This window comes from Pantherophis guttatus, chromosome 3 (genome assembly GCF_059756535.1).
Source record: "Pantherophis guttatus breed Tessera chromosome 3, ASM5975653v1, whole genome shotgun sequence".
Taxonomy (NCBI): Eukaryota; Metazoa; Chordata; class Lepidosauria; order Squamata; family Colubridae; genus Pantherophis; species Pantherophis guttatus.
The window spans coordinates 138,436,254-138,449,264 of NC_142065.1; positions in this window are offsets into that span (position 1 = coordinate 138,436,254).

Here is a 13,011-nt window from a genome sequence, read left to right on the forward strand (position 1 = left end):
AACTGGAAGAACAGGGCATCCACATTGATTGGTGGCCATATGCACAAATAAAGTCCCGTTACAAAAAGGACAAGGAGGAGTTTGGCATTGAGATAGGTATCAATGGATTTGATAAGATATGGATGGGAACAGACAACAAAATATTAGCTAAATTATATAATTATTTGCTGGAATACGATATGATAGAAGAGATGGTTAAGGAGCAGATGATAGCATGGACCAAAAACATCGGACAAAGTATAAATTTAAACGAATGGGACACAATTTGGAATAGCAACCTTAAAATGACTAGGGTGGTGACTTATAAGGAAAATCAATATAAGATGCTGTACAGGTGGCATCTAGCCCCGGCCAGGATAGCCAAAATATATCCCAATATGAGTCCCAATTGTTGGAAATGTGGCCATCACCAAGGCACTTTCTCCCATTGCTGGTGGACCTGCCCCCAAGCGAAAAAATTCTGGAAAATGATCTGGAAATTGATTATGGAAATAATAAAAGATAATATTGAATTTGAACCGAAAATCTTTCTCCTAGGAATCCTGAAAACAGAATACGAAAAAAAGAAGAAGTATCTAATCATACATATAATGACAGCGGCAAGAATAACTTACGCTCAGTGTTGGAAGGAGAAAAAACTACCACCCAAAGAACAAGTAATCAGGAAAATGTTAGAGTGCGCCGAAATGAATAAGCTAACATTAGAATTTAACGAAAGAGAGAACACGGAATATTATAATATGTGGGAGCTGTGGTATGAGTGGATAGAGAAAAGAAACAAAAAGTGAAGTTTGAGAAGTATAAAGGTTAACTAATAATGATCATAAAGAGTTAACTATTACCATGTGCATTACTGAATTAAGGTTGTAATCTATGTAAACAACAAGTAAATAACATGTATATATAATCATAAAGAACTGTGCATTACTATTTGTAATAATATCTGAATCATATACAAGCAAAGATGCAATACTATGTAAATAATGTGTACATAATATGTTTTTATATTTAACACCACGGAACCGAAAAATGTTGAATTGTATTTCTATATTTCACAATAAAAACCATACATATACATACATACATACATACATACATATATATATATATATATATATATATATATATATATATATATATATATATATATATATTAATGACCTATATAAATAGACATGTATAATAAAAGATAAAACTTTAGATGTTCTTTTTATCAAAAGAAATAGAATAAACATTATTAATACCACCACAGGCTTAACAATTGCCACTAAGAAATACAGAAAAGTCTACATAGTGGACATGGTAGTAAAGTAAGAAGAAGAGTAAGAATTGAGGGGGGGATTAAAAAATAGAAAAACCTGCAACTAGAAGTAGAACAATTGTAGCAAAAGAAAGAAAAGACAGTACCAATAGTAATAGGTGTTTAGGTGTAATCCCCAAATACCTGGAGCTCTACTTGCATACCATCAGCATTGACAAAATCACTAGCAGTCAATTGCATAGGCAGCTTCAATTGGAACAACTTACATCCTGTGATACTTTTAACACCATCAATAATTGTTCACTTAGTAGAGCTACCTGGCTTGGGTAGCTACAAGAGTTTTCTCTAATGATTTGCTGCTAACTACTGGATTTGTGCAGCATGGATCTGGTAGACCCATCACTGAGTTGCTATTAAGCAAACAAAAACTTCTTTCGTAACAGATAGCCAGGCTATCTATTAGTATCTTTTTGTGATAGAAAAGAATGTAGGGTGGATTTTTTTTTTTTAGTGGGCAGCAATAATAAGGTGAGTGTGGAACCTACCAAAAGATGAGAGAGAAGAGAAGAGTTGTGGGGCAAAAGTTTGAGGAAAATAAAAAAGAAACTTTCCCCAACCAGAGTCAATTAATTATTAGGTAGGAAGCATTCTCCTGTGTGAAGAAATATCCATCTGGTTCATTTCCAATCTGGGAGAAAGATACTGGAAACATGGAGGCTGATTGGAAAGATGGTTTATTGATGAAGTAACACCAGATGGGTTTGTGGTTCTGGGCAGCTGACAAAACGGAGTTGAGAATGGGGGGCTTCTTTAGGCTTTGTACTTGAGCTCCCTGTTCCTGTGCAAAAACATGTATTTCATTGACTGTTGTCAGATTCCTATAGGGTCTTGTAGGGGTTATATATCTGGCCTCTATAGGCAAAAGAGGAAATGCAAATCCTAGTTGTTTGTCTGAGCTAACCTGGTTTACCTCTAGTTTATTTTTATCTGACTTCCTAGGTGAAATTTGGACTGCTCTGGGATGGTGCATTGAAAGAGCTTGTGTTCTGAAAGGGTGTTGAATAATTCCTATGTGGCTTAATGGCTTTGTCCTGTGTTGGATCTTGAGTGAGGGCTAATCCTACCATTCTGCCTTTGTTCAGACTTTGCTGCAGGGAGTTTCAAAGTGTCCTGTCTTGAATGGATTACCAAATCTGCATTTCTAAAAGCTGCCTCCCCAGTTTCTGCTTGGGGGCAGGGAGACTGGGGCTGCTTCCTGCCTCTAAAAACTTATTTCTCCATTTCTCATTTAAGGATATATAATATTTCATTCTTCTAGGAGGGGGGGTAGCTGCTGACTTTCTACACTTCCTTAATTGAAACTTTGTATTTCTGACCTTATCTGGTAATGCCACAAGGGCTGAGATGTTTGCTTTTTATTTTCTTCTTTTTCAATTTTGTAGTTGTTCCCTGATCTTTTCTCCCTTTGCTTTTGCAAATACTTTCTCACAGCATCTGTTTGGGCTATAGCAATTTGGTGTTACATCTGTCTCTTTCAAATCCCTTCACAAAAGGAACCATATCCTTGAGGCTTTCACTTAACCTGCTGATTTGTTACCCTAAGAAGCCTCATTTTGTTATACTTGTCCCTACTAATCTTCCTCTCTGCCTGTAACACTTAGAGTGAAGATTGTTTATGATATTCTGTGAGGTACCATTCACATGAAAAACAGATGGGTAAACTCCAAGGGCAGATTTAAAGCAGATATCCCATGTTCTTTATCACTTTAAGAACATTGAAGAGTTTTTTTCTCTACATAGAGAGCAGCAAGGCTATTCACTTTCCAATCAAAGGAAATATTGTCTTCTGAAGAACTGATCTTCCCTTGAAGAATTCTTATAGTAGGCAGTTTCGCAACTGCCGTATTTAACTTGCTAAATTGCAAGTGTTAGCTGGCTTTAGCTGCCATCTTGTGGTAGGTTAGCTTTATCTCAGGCACATTCCTCCAAACCACAAAACACACACAAGCATTGACACATCATTCCAAATTTGGTATAGTTTCTATCCTCTCGCCCTCCCTCCAAAGTACCAGTTAGTTGTGAAGTGATTTTACTTCTTTGAGCCTTTGTGAAACAAACAGATTTGCCGGTGTTATCTATTCACTTATAACATAAATTAAAAATAAACCTGTAAAATCAGTCAAATGCAATAGCTGCTGTGATACTTGATGTAGAGTTATTCAAAGAAATATACAATATATACAGTGAGATATGTATTTTAACCTTTCTGATGGATATTTATAGTATTAATGATAGAATCCCAGTAAAAAAAAAATTCTATTTCAGTCTGTTGACCTCACTCAAAAATGACAATTTTGATATATTTATTAGTTTATTGCATTTATTTCCAACTATTTTTGAGATAACAAGATGATTTAGAAAAAGAATTTTTATTTTTTCCTCACATATTTTGTGAACTCCTAGTTGACATCCCCTCCACTAGCAATTTACAAAGTATATCTATAATTATGCAGATAATTGCTTTAGTCTGGCAACCTTCTGTCTGTAGGGAAACATAATAAGGAAACTACACAGAAGTAACTCTATATTTCATTCTTGGTTCTTTGAGCTTGACATTAATCTTGTCAGAGTAAAGCAATTATTTGCATCCCTCCCTCCCTCCCTCCCTCCCTCCCTCCCTCTCTTCTATGAATTGCTAGGGGAGTTCATGTTTAGGAGTCGTGGTGGCACAGTGGTTAGAATACAGTATTGCAGGCTATTTCTGCTGACTGAGGGCTGCCAGCATTTCAGCAATTGGAGTTCACCAGCTCAAGGATGACTCAGCCTTGCATCCTTTCAAGGTCAGTAAAATGTGGACCCAGATTGTTAGGGGCAATATGCTCACTTTGTAAACCACTTAGAGAGGGCTGTAAAGCACTGTGAAGTGGTATATAAATCTAACTGATATTGATATTGATATTGTCCTCTTCTTGCCTAATAGGCATTCCAGACTCCACTGTCTTTTTGCCCTCTGGGAAAAAGCCCCTCCCTCCTGTGACTCCAGACACACACACACACACACACACACACACACACACACACACACAAGCAAAAGCACATGGAGAATTGGGAATTGTTCAAAATGATTCAACATTCAGGGGAATTTTGAGGAGCAATGTGTTCCAGTAGAGGTAAAAATGGAAATGCTATCTAGTATTCAAAAGTGAGTTGCATTAATGTTAGGTTGTTCCACATATCAACTATACCATGCTGGTTTTGCATGAGCCAGACTCAAATTAAAACATATAAGCTTTGGTTATTGTGGTTCTTACAAAATCGTTGGACCAAAAGTGGTTGCTCTATATAGGATGGCTGGACTGAGTAACGGTGAGAAAAAGCTAAGGCTGAGGATTTCCCAGGTATAGTTAGTTCTCTTTTAGCAACCACAAATGGAACCAACAACTCAGTCATTATATAAAGCAGTTGCTATGTGAAACTGCAGCTCTGTTTATGATCTTAATTCAGGTTTCCTTTGCTTTACAAAGCTGCTAAGTTCATAAATGTATGAAGTTACTTTTTCATCCTGGTCATAACTGTGAATGATCTCTGTAAGAGACAGTTGTTAAACAAGGACTACTTATAGACATATTGGGAGGTTACAGGGGAAGGGAGAGAGAAAGTACAACATGCACCAGCCTGACTTTACTCAACCAGAGAAATCACTTTGGGACACTTCTCAATTGTCTTTCTCCAACAACTCAAAATATTTTTGTTTTCATCCAACCATGGCTAACCTGAAACAATCTGACAGAATATACAGAATTTGATGTTTTGTTTCCTGTTGGAAACAAAATATATTTACTGCTTTATGTGAATCCTTAGGATAAGATGAGATTGTATTACTTGTCATTGACTTACAAAAGTTCATTTAGTGACCATTACAATAACACTGAAAAAAGTGGCTTACAACTGTTTTTCACTCTTACAACTGTTGCAGCATCCCAATGATCATGCGATCAAAATTCAGAAACATGGTAACTGACCAATATTTATGATGGTTGCAGTGTCCCGGGGCCAAGTAATCCCCTTTTGTAACCTTCTGACAAGCCAAGTCAATGGGGAAGCCAGATTCACTTACCAACCATGTGACTAGGTTAGCAACTGCAGCGATTCACTTAACAACTGTGGCAAGAAAGGTCATAAAATGGAGCAAAACTCACTTAACAAATGTCTCAGTTAACTACAGAAATTTTGGGCTCAATTGTGGTCATACGTCGAGGATTTCCTGAACACTTTTTTAAATCCTAAATTTCCCTATTTCCCTTTTTCTTCTTCTCTCATTTCAAAATGTTCTGTCTAATTTAAATGTGATACCCGACTTTACTAACTGGAAAAGAGAACAGTTCTTTAACATTCTTGCAGCATACTGGGAGGGCTTTCAATATTTTACGTTTAAAAAAATAATAATTCTTCTCCTACATATGCAAAGCAACCGTCTACAGATGAGAGCCTCTGCTATTGTTGAAGTCACTTTCACAGATTTTAGATCCGCATAAAATAAGGATTATAAGATGTCAAGGAAGACAAGATACTGTCATCTTTAGCCATTCATTGTCTCTCATAGAGAAGAGTGTGACAGAATGGTCATAGCCCAGGGCTGTTTGCCATCATGTCATGTGAGCTGGCAAGCATACACACGCATATTAGTTAATAGTAGAAGCTGGGGGTAGAAGAGATAACAAACTTTCTTACCGATATATAAATTTTCTTATTGTGGCACTGTCCTGGACTGGCAAAGAGAAAGAAGAAAAATGGAAAGAAAGAAAAAAATACTTTATAACACCTTGGTAAGGTCACACTTGGAATACCGCATTCAGTTTTGGTTGCCACGATGTAAAAAAGATGTAGAGACTCTAGAAAGAGTGCAGAGAAGAGCAACAAAGATGATTAGGGGACTGGAGGCTAAAACATATGAAGAACGGTTGCAGGAACTGGGTATGTCTAGTTTAATGAAGAGAAGGACTAGGGGAGACATGATAGCAGTGTTCCAATATCTCAGGGGCTGCCACAAAGAAGAGGGAATCAAGCTATTCTCCAAAGCACCCGAGGATAGGACAAGAAGCAACTGGTGGAAACTAATCAAGGAGAGAAGCAACTTAGAACTAAGGAGAAATTTCCTGACAGTTAGAACAATTAATCAGTGGAATAACTTGCCTCCAGAAGTTGTGAATGCTCCAACACTGGAAGTTTTAAAAAAGTTGTTGGATAACCATCTGAAGTGATGTAGGGTTTCCTGCCTAGGCTGGGGGTTGGAGTAGAAGACCTCCAAGGTCCCTTCCAACTCTATTCTATTCTATTCTATTCTATTCTATTCTATTCTATTCTATTCTATTCTATTCTATTCTATTCTATTCTATGGATTTAAAGTGAGGTTGCTGGTAAAGTGGAAGAAAGAAAAAAAAATGCCTATTGATCCAGGCAGAAAATATGTTGGTTTAAAAGTGGCTTCTGGAGAAGATGGCTGAAGTTGTCTTCAGTTGTGGCTTGTACACAACAGGAAAAAGGCAGTGGAGACACTGAGGGATATTTTTATTCCATTGGAAGCTGAAAGCCCTTCCCTCCCAGAATAAGAGAGAATGCAGCCTAATGAAATCAGCTATAAGAAGGAAGAGGATTCACCCCATTTAATCAAAAACTGTAGGCTGCACATATACCCATTAGAGAAGCAGCATAACTTCAAAATGCTTGATCATAAATCAAGCCTTTGTATTAATTCTTTGCTGTCACATATCAGAGAGATCATCGGAAGGCAAAAAAAAAAAAAGGGTTGGGGGGAGGATTGAGTTTAGTTGCCTGAATTTTTTACTTGCCTGAAAATGAAAGGAACCGCTTGCTTTTCCTCGCCTTGTTAATTAAAATAAAAGGAGGGGGGAATTATACGAAGGTACCATGTGCTGCCTTTTGAATCAATTTTTCTGAACCTTCAAAGCTCTTAAGATAACTATAAAAATGGTGAGGAGGTGACAAGACATGAAGGGAAGGCAGAAAAATGAGACTAGCATGGGTGTCCTGATGCCATCTCTTCCCAGGGAAAACTCTTACAACAACAACCCTGTGAGATGGGTAACTCTGAGAGAGAGAGAGCAACTGGCCCAAAGTTACCCAGCCAGCTTTTATGCCTAAAGTGGGACTAGAACTCATGGTCCCCGCTTTCTACTCTGCTGCCTGAACTATTACACCAAACTGGCTCTCATTAATATTCCATGTTTCCCACCAAATTCCTCTATTTCAGACTGTCATCAGTTGCAGTCTACAAGCTGTAAAGAGACCATAGCTGCTATTGGTACATAAATAAATAAATAAATAAATAAATAAATAAATAAATAAATAAATAAATAAATAAATAAAGGATAGAAAATAAATAGCTGCAATGCAAATTAAAAAGAGATATTTATTATAACAATTTTTTTTATATAGCATCCAAGTTTTACAAATCTGATACTATGCATGACATACAGTATGTGTATATAGGTATGTATGAGTGGTGGGTTTCAAATTTTTTTACTACCGGTTCTGCGGGTGTGGCTTGGTGGGCATGGCAGGGGAAGGTTACTGCAAAATTCCCATTTCTTCTCGATCAACTGGGAGGCAGAGAATAGATGGGGGCGGGGTTAGTCAGAATTTTTACTACCGGTTCTCCGAACTGCTCAAAATTTCTGCTACTGCTTCTCCAGAACTGGTCAGAACCTGCTGAAACCCACCTCTGGTATGTATGTATGTTGACTCCTGGTGATTGCCTGGACAAGTCCTCCAGTTTTTTTGGTAATATTTTCAGAAGTTCTCTACCATTGTCTCCTTCACAGGGCTGAGAGATAGTAACTGGCCCAAAGTCACCCTGTTGGCCTCATGACTGAGGCAGGATTAGAACTCATGGTCTTCTAGTTTCTAGCCTGCTGCTTAAATCACTACACCAAACTGCCTTTTTATGTATGATTGTTATATCTTTTTTTATTATTATTACCAGTCACAGATGTAGCTATGCATCACTATGTATTCAAAGTTGAGAGCTATATGTTATTGGGTTTTTTTAAAGATGGTTTTAAGCATCTTCTACGATGCTTTCATTTTATGAATTTATTTAATTAACATACCAGTCAGATAATGATTAATTTTTATTAACTATTTGGAAGTTCCTAAACTTCTAAACTCAGACATAATTTATTCTAAATCAAACAATTTTCATATCCATAACTTTCTGACAGAATTGAAAAAGGTGGAATAGACAACACAACCATAAAATAAGATGTTATATAATTAATATTGTAAACTAGTAATACATTTGGTAATCTTTTTAAGCAAGAAAATTCTTTTATATCTGTGTACACAAAACAACCAAGAATTTGTTAATTAGTTTAATGGGAAATTATCTTTTAATGAACATGTAAAAGGCTGTTCTTCTGGGCACACACAATTATTTTAATGTGAAGATTCAATTTTGGAAAACCAGAATTCAGCTCGGTTGTTTAATTCAGCTCAAGGCAAAGTTAAATCAAACCCTTTCTTTCTTTAAATTTAATGAAGCCCCAAACTATTGGGCTCAGGTATTAAAGGCATGAATAAGTGTTGGATTGTTTTCATTAAAAAAAAGTCACTGAACAGCTCATTTGTTTTTGTTTTCTGTTTTGCCTTCTAGATTTATAAAACATGGTCAGTAATTCCTTCTTCTAGATGGCCCTGTAAGCTAGAATTATTTTTTATATATATTAAGACCAACCAATTATTTTTTTTAAATTTTTATTGAAAATACAAAAGAAAAAATATAGCAATATAGATAGGATTGCAGAGAGTAACATAATACATATAGAGTTTAGAACATCAGCTTTCACCTGATAATAGCACAAACCTCCATTAAGGCAAAATCATCAAAATAGAAGGCGTGTCCAGAAGAAAGAATTCCTAATTACCATACAATATTCCTATAAATATTTACCCACAATCATATTGAGATTATTATTTTACATTCTTCTTAAGGTTTCTTTCTTGCAGCCAAGCATACCACCGGTCCCAACTCATATACAACCCCGATTCTTGTCTATCTCGCAAGAGACCGGTAAGTTTGTCTGCCTCTGCACAGTCCATGATCTTTGCAATTAACATAGTCTCCGATGGTATATTTTTGGATTTCCATTCTTGAGCGAACGAGATCCTGGCTGCAGTAATGATGTAGAGAACAAGATACCAATTAAATTTATTTAAATTATCTGGTTTCATGCCTAATAAAAACGTTTCCGGGGTCAATTTTATCCTACACCCTATAATTTTAAAAATCCATTTTTGGATTCTATCCCAATATTCTCCTGCTTGGGGACAGGTCCACCAAATATGAAAATAAGTTCCCATAGCAGCCTTGCATTTCTAACAAACCAGGGATGTTCCCGGGAACAACTTTGATAATCTAGCCGGAGGGAGGTGCCATCTATACAGCATTTTATATGTATTTTCCTTATAGGGAACCGACATTGTTAGTTTTAGAGTTCTTCCCCAAATTTCTTCCCACTTTTCGAGCTCAATCGAGTTCCCAAATTTCTCCCCCAGGCAATCATTGAGTCCTTGATAACCTCCTCTCCAATCCAACCCATTAAGAGGAATTGGTACAGTTTGGATAATACCTTCTTCTCCTTCCCCAACAAGATTTTATCAAGTTCTTGTAAGGAATTATAGATTCCTCCCTCGTTTTTATCCTGAGCTGTTCTGGATTGGACCTGGTTATATGTCCACCAATCTAACTCATAGCCAAGTCCCGCCAGCGTACTTTGAGGCTTTACTCTGCCTAAAGGATCCAACAATGTTTGGTAAGTTAAAGGCTTATGTTCCCGTCTCCTCCCACGAGTGGCTTTGCAGAGGCTCAAACAGCCCGGCTGTAACACGCGCAAGCTAAAGAGATGAAAGTGGGCCCTTTAATACACAGTTCTCTTTCCAAGGTATCTCAAATCAGTAGTTACTGGACACAATTCCAAAGCTTTATCAGTAATTACAGGCAATGGTCCAGAGATCTTGGCAGACAGCCAGTAGGCTAATGCAGACTCCTTTTCAAGACTCCAAACTAGCCGTTCTCAACTCCAAAACTCCAACGAATTGTTCACCACGCCTTTCCAGCCCAACCACGCCCCTTTTATACTTTGTAGGGTGTGGCCCTATGTCTCCTGACCACAACTCTTGGAACGAGACAATAGTTGTTCCCTACAACGTCTCCTACGTCTCTCTCTTGCATCCAATAAGGGCTCCCTCTCCTCGTTACCGGTCTCTGTTTCCTCCTCCATTTGGCTGGGTTCCATAGGCACGTCAGCAACTGTCAGTTTTTGCTGACTCACCAGTGAAGACGGCCCCTCCGGCACATAGCTCATGCCAACTTCCTCCATCTCATCTTCCGACTCAGCATGCGGAGATAAATCCATCCCTGCACCCGAAGTCACAACAGCTTATTTCTATTGTAAAGGGTTGGGCATATCATCGCTTCTAGAGGGGAAAGCCAGATAGGAGTCATCAGATAATATTATTTTTTACTCGATCCCAAGTAGTCATCAAGACCTTTCGGATGAAATGGTCCATAAAATATTTATGTTTTTTGGACTTTTCCTGACTCAGATAATAATGCCACCCCTGGTGCAGGTTATGACCTTTCAGTGTAAGGATTCTCCTCCTTCTCAAAGCAATCCAGTCTCTGATCCAATTTAAGACAGCTGCTTGATGGTAAAATTCCCATTCTGGTAAGCCCAATCCTCCCCTGGAAGGGGATTCTTGAAGCATTTTCAATTTGATCCTTGGTTTTTTGTTCTGCCAAACAAATCTATGTATACATTGGTCTAAGGATTGAAAAAAATTTTCATCTAATAAAACTGGAGCTGTCCGGAAGAGAAAAACCCATTTGGGCAGAATATATGTCTTGACTACTGCAATTCGACCCAATAATGATAACTGTAGTCCTTTCCATCCTTCACGTCTTTCTTTAGTTTGAGTAAGGAGTTTCAGGTAATTGTCCTCTTTAATGGTTGAACATTTGGATGAGAGCCAAATACCTAAATATTTCACCTTTTTAACTATCTGAATCCCTAGTTCTTCCTCTAACTGTGCTTTTTGATCCTTCATCACATTCTTAATTAAGACCCTGGTTTTATCTTTATTTAATTTAAATCCCACTACTTTCCTGTAAGCCTCCAACTCCTGGAGTAAAGTTGGTCCCGATTCCAAAGGTTCTTCCAATACAAATATCAAATCGTCTGCAAAGGCTTGAACCTTAAACTCTTCGCCTCTGATCCTTAGTCCTTTAATTCCTTGGTTCCTTCTAACCTCGTTCAATAATGACTCAAGAGTTAAAATAAATAAAAGTGGAGATAGTGGGCATCCCTATCTGGTACCTTTACCTATATAAATCTTTTCAGACTCCTCCCCATTAATAAGTATTTTCACTGTTTATTTCACCTATATAGTCCAGATCGCCCTGATAAATTTTTCCCCAAATTCCATTTCACTCAACTGTGCAAACAAAAAATTCCAGCTCACTCTATCGAAGGCTTTTTGTGCATCCACAGAGACCAGGCCACCTGCTTGTCAGAATTACATTCATAATATTCTAATATATTCAATATGATTCTTACATTATCTTTAAGTTGTCTATGAGGCAGGAAGCCATTCTGGTCCCCGTGGATGTACTCATTCAAAAAAAATTTTAGTCTCTTTGCTAAGATCGCGGAGAATAATTTGTAATCGGTGTTAAGCAGGGAGTTCATCCATCTTCCATCTCTTTATTCTGCGGGTTCCCCTCCATAGTATCTTCAATGAGCTATGGTCCGCCCAGTCATTGACCTCTATTTCCACATCCAACACCTGATCACATAACTCTGCAGGCCATATCTAATCTGGACCAGGAATGATGTCTGGGAGAGAAATAAGTACCCTGCTTCTTCTTCTTTTTTTTTTTTTTAATTTGATTTATATGCCGCCCTTCTCCGAAGACTCAGGGCGGCTTACAATGTGCTCAGCAATAGCCTTCATCCTTTTGTATATTTATACAAAGTCAGCTTATTGCCCCCACAACTGGGTCCTCAACTGGGTTCTTACCTGAGTACAATTTTTTGGCAAGAGCTTCCTCCTCTTTTTCCCAGCTTTGCCTCTCTCTGGTATATAATCCCAATTTAAATCTACTATCGCATTAAAGTCCCCGAGCAGACAGATATTGGCATAGTTTAACTCTAATAACTTCTTATATAATTCCCCGTAAAAGTGTACTTGGTTTCCATTTGAAGCATAGATTCCAACCAACAAACATTTCCTTTGGTCCATTGTTACCTCTAGCATCAGGACTCTACCCTTTTTCCTGCATAAACTAATTTCGATTCTAAGTGTCCTTTTACATATATTTATATTCTTTTTCTGATCCGCCAAGGTAACATACAGATTTCCCAATCTTTTATTCTCCAATATCACTTTCTGGTTTTCCTTTACATGAACCTCCTGTAGGCATATCACATCATAGTTTGCTTTGGCCAACCGATTGGACACTCTCTTTCTCTTACATGGGTTATTTAAACCATTAATATTGGCTGAAAATAAAGATACCCCCACTTCTCCCTTTACCATCTTCCTTACTACTTACTTATTACTTGCCCTCTGTTTTCTTTCTAGTCTGTCAGGTTTCCTCGGGAAAAGGGGTTCTTTCCTTTCTCCAGCTCCTCCCCTCTCTGTCTTTCTCCCCTTCCCATCTGCTCGTTCCT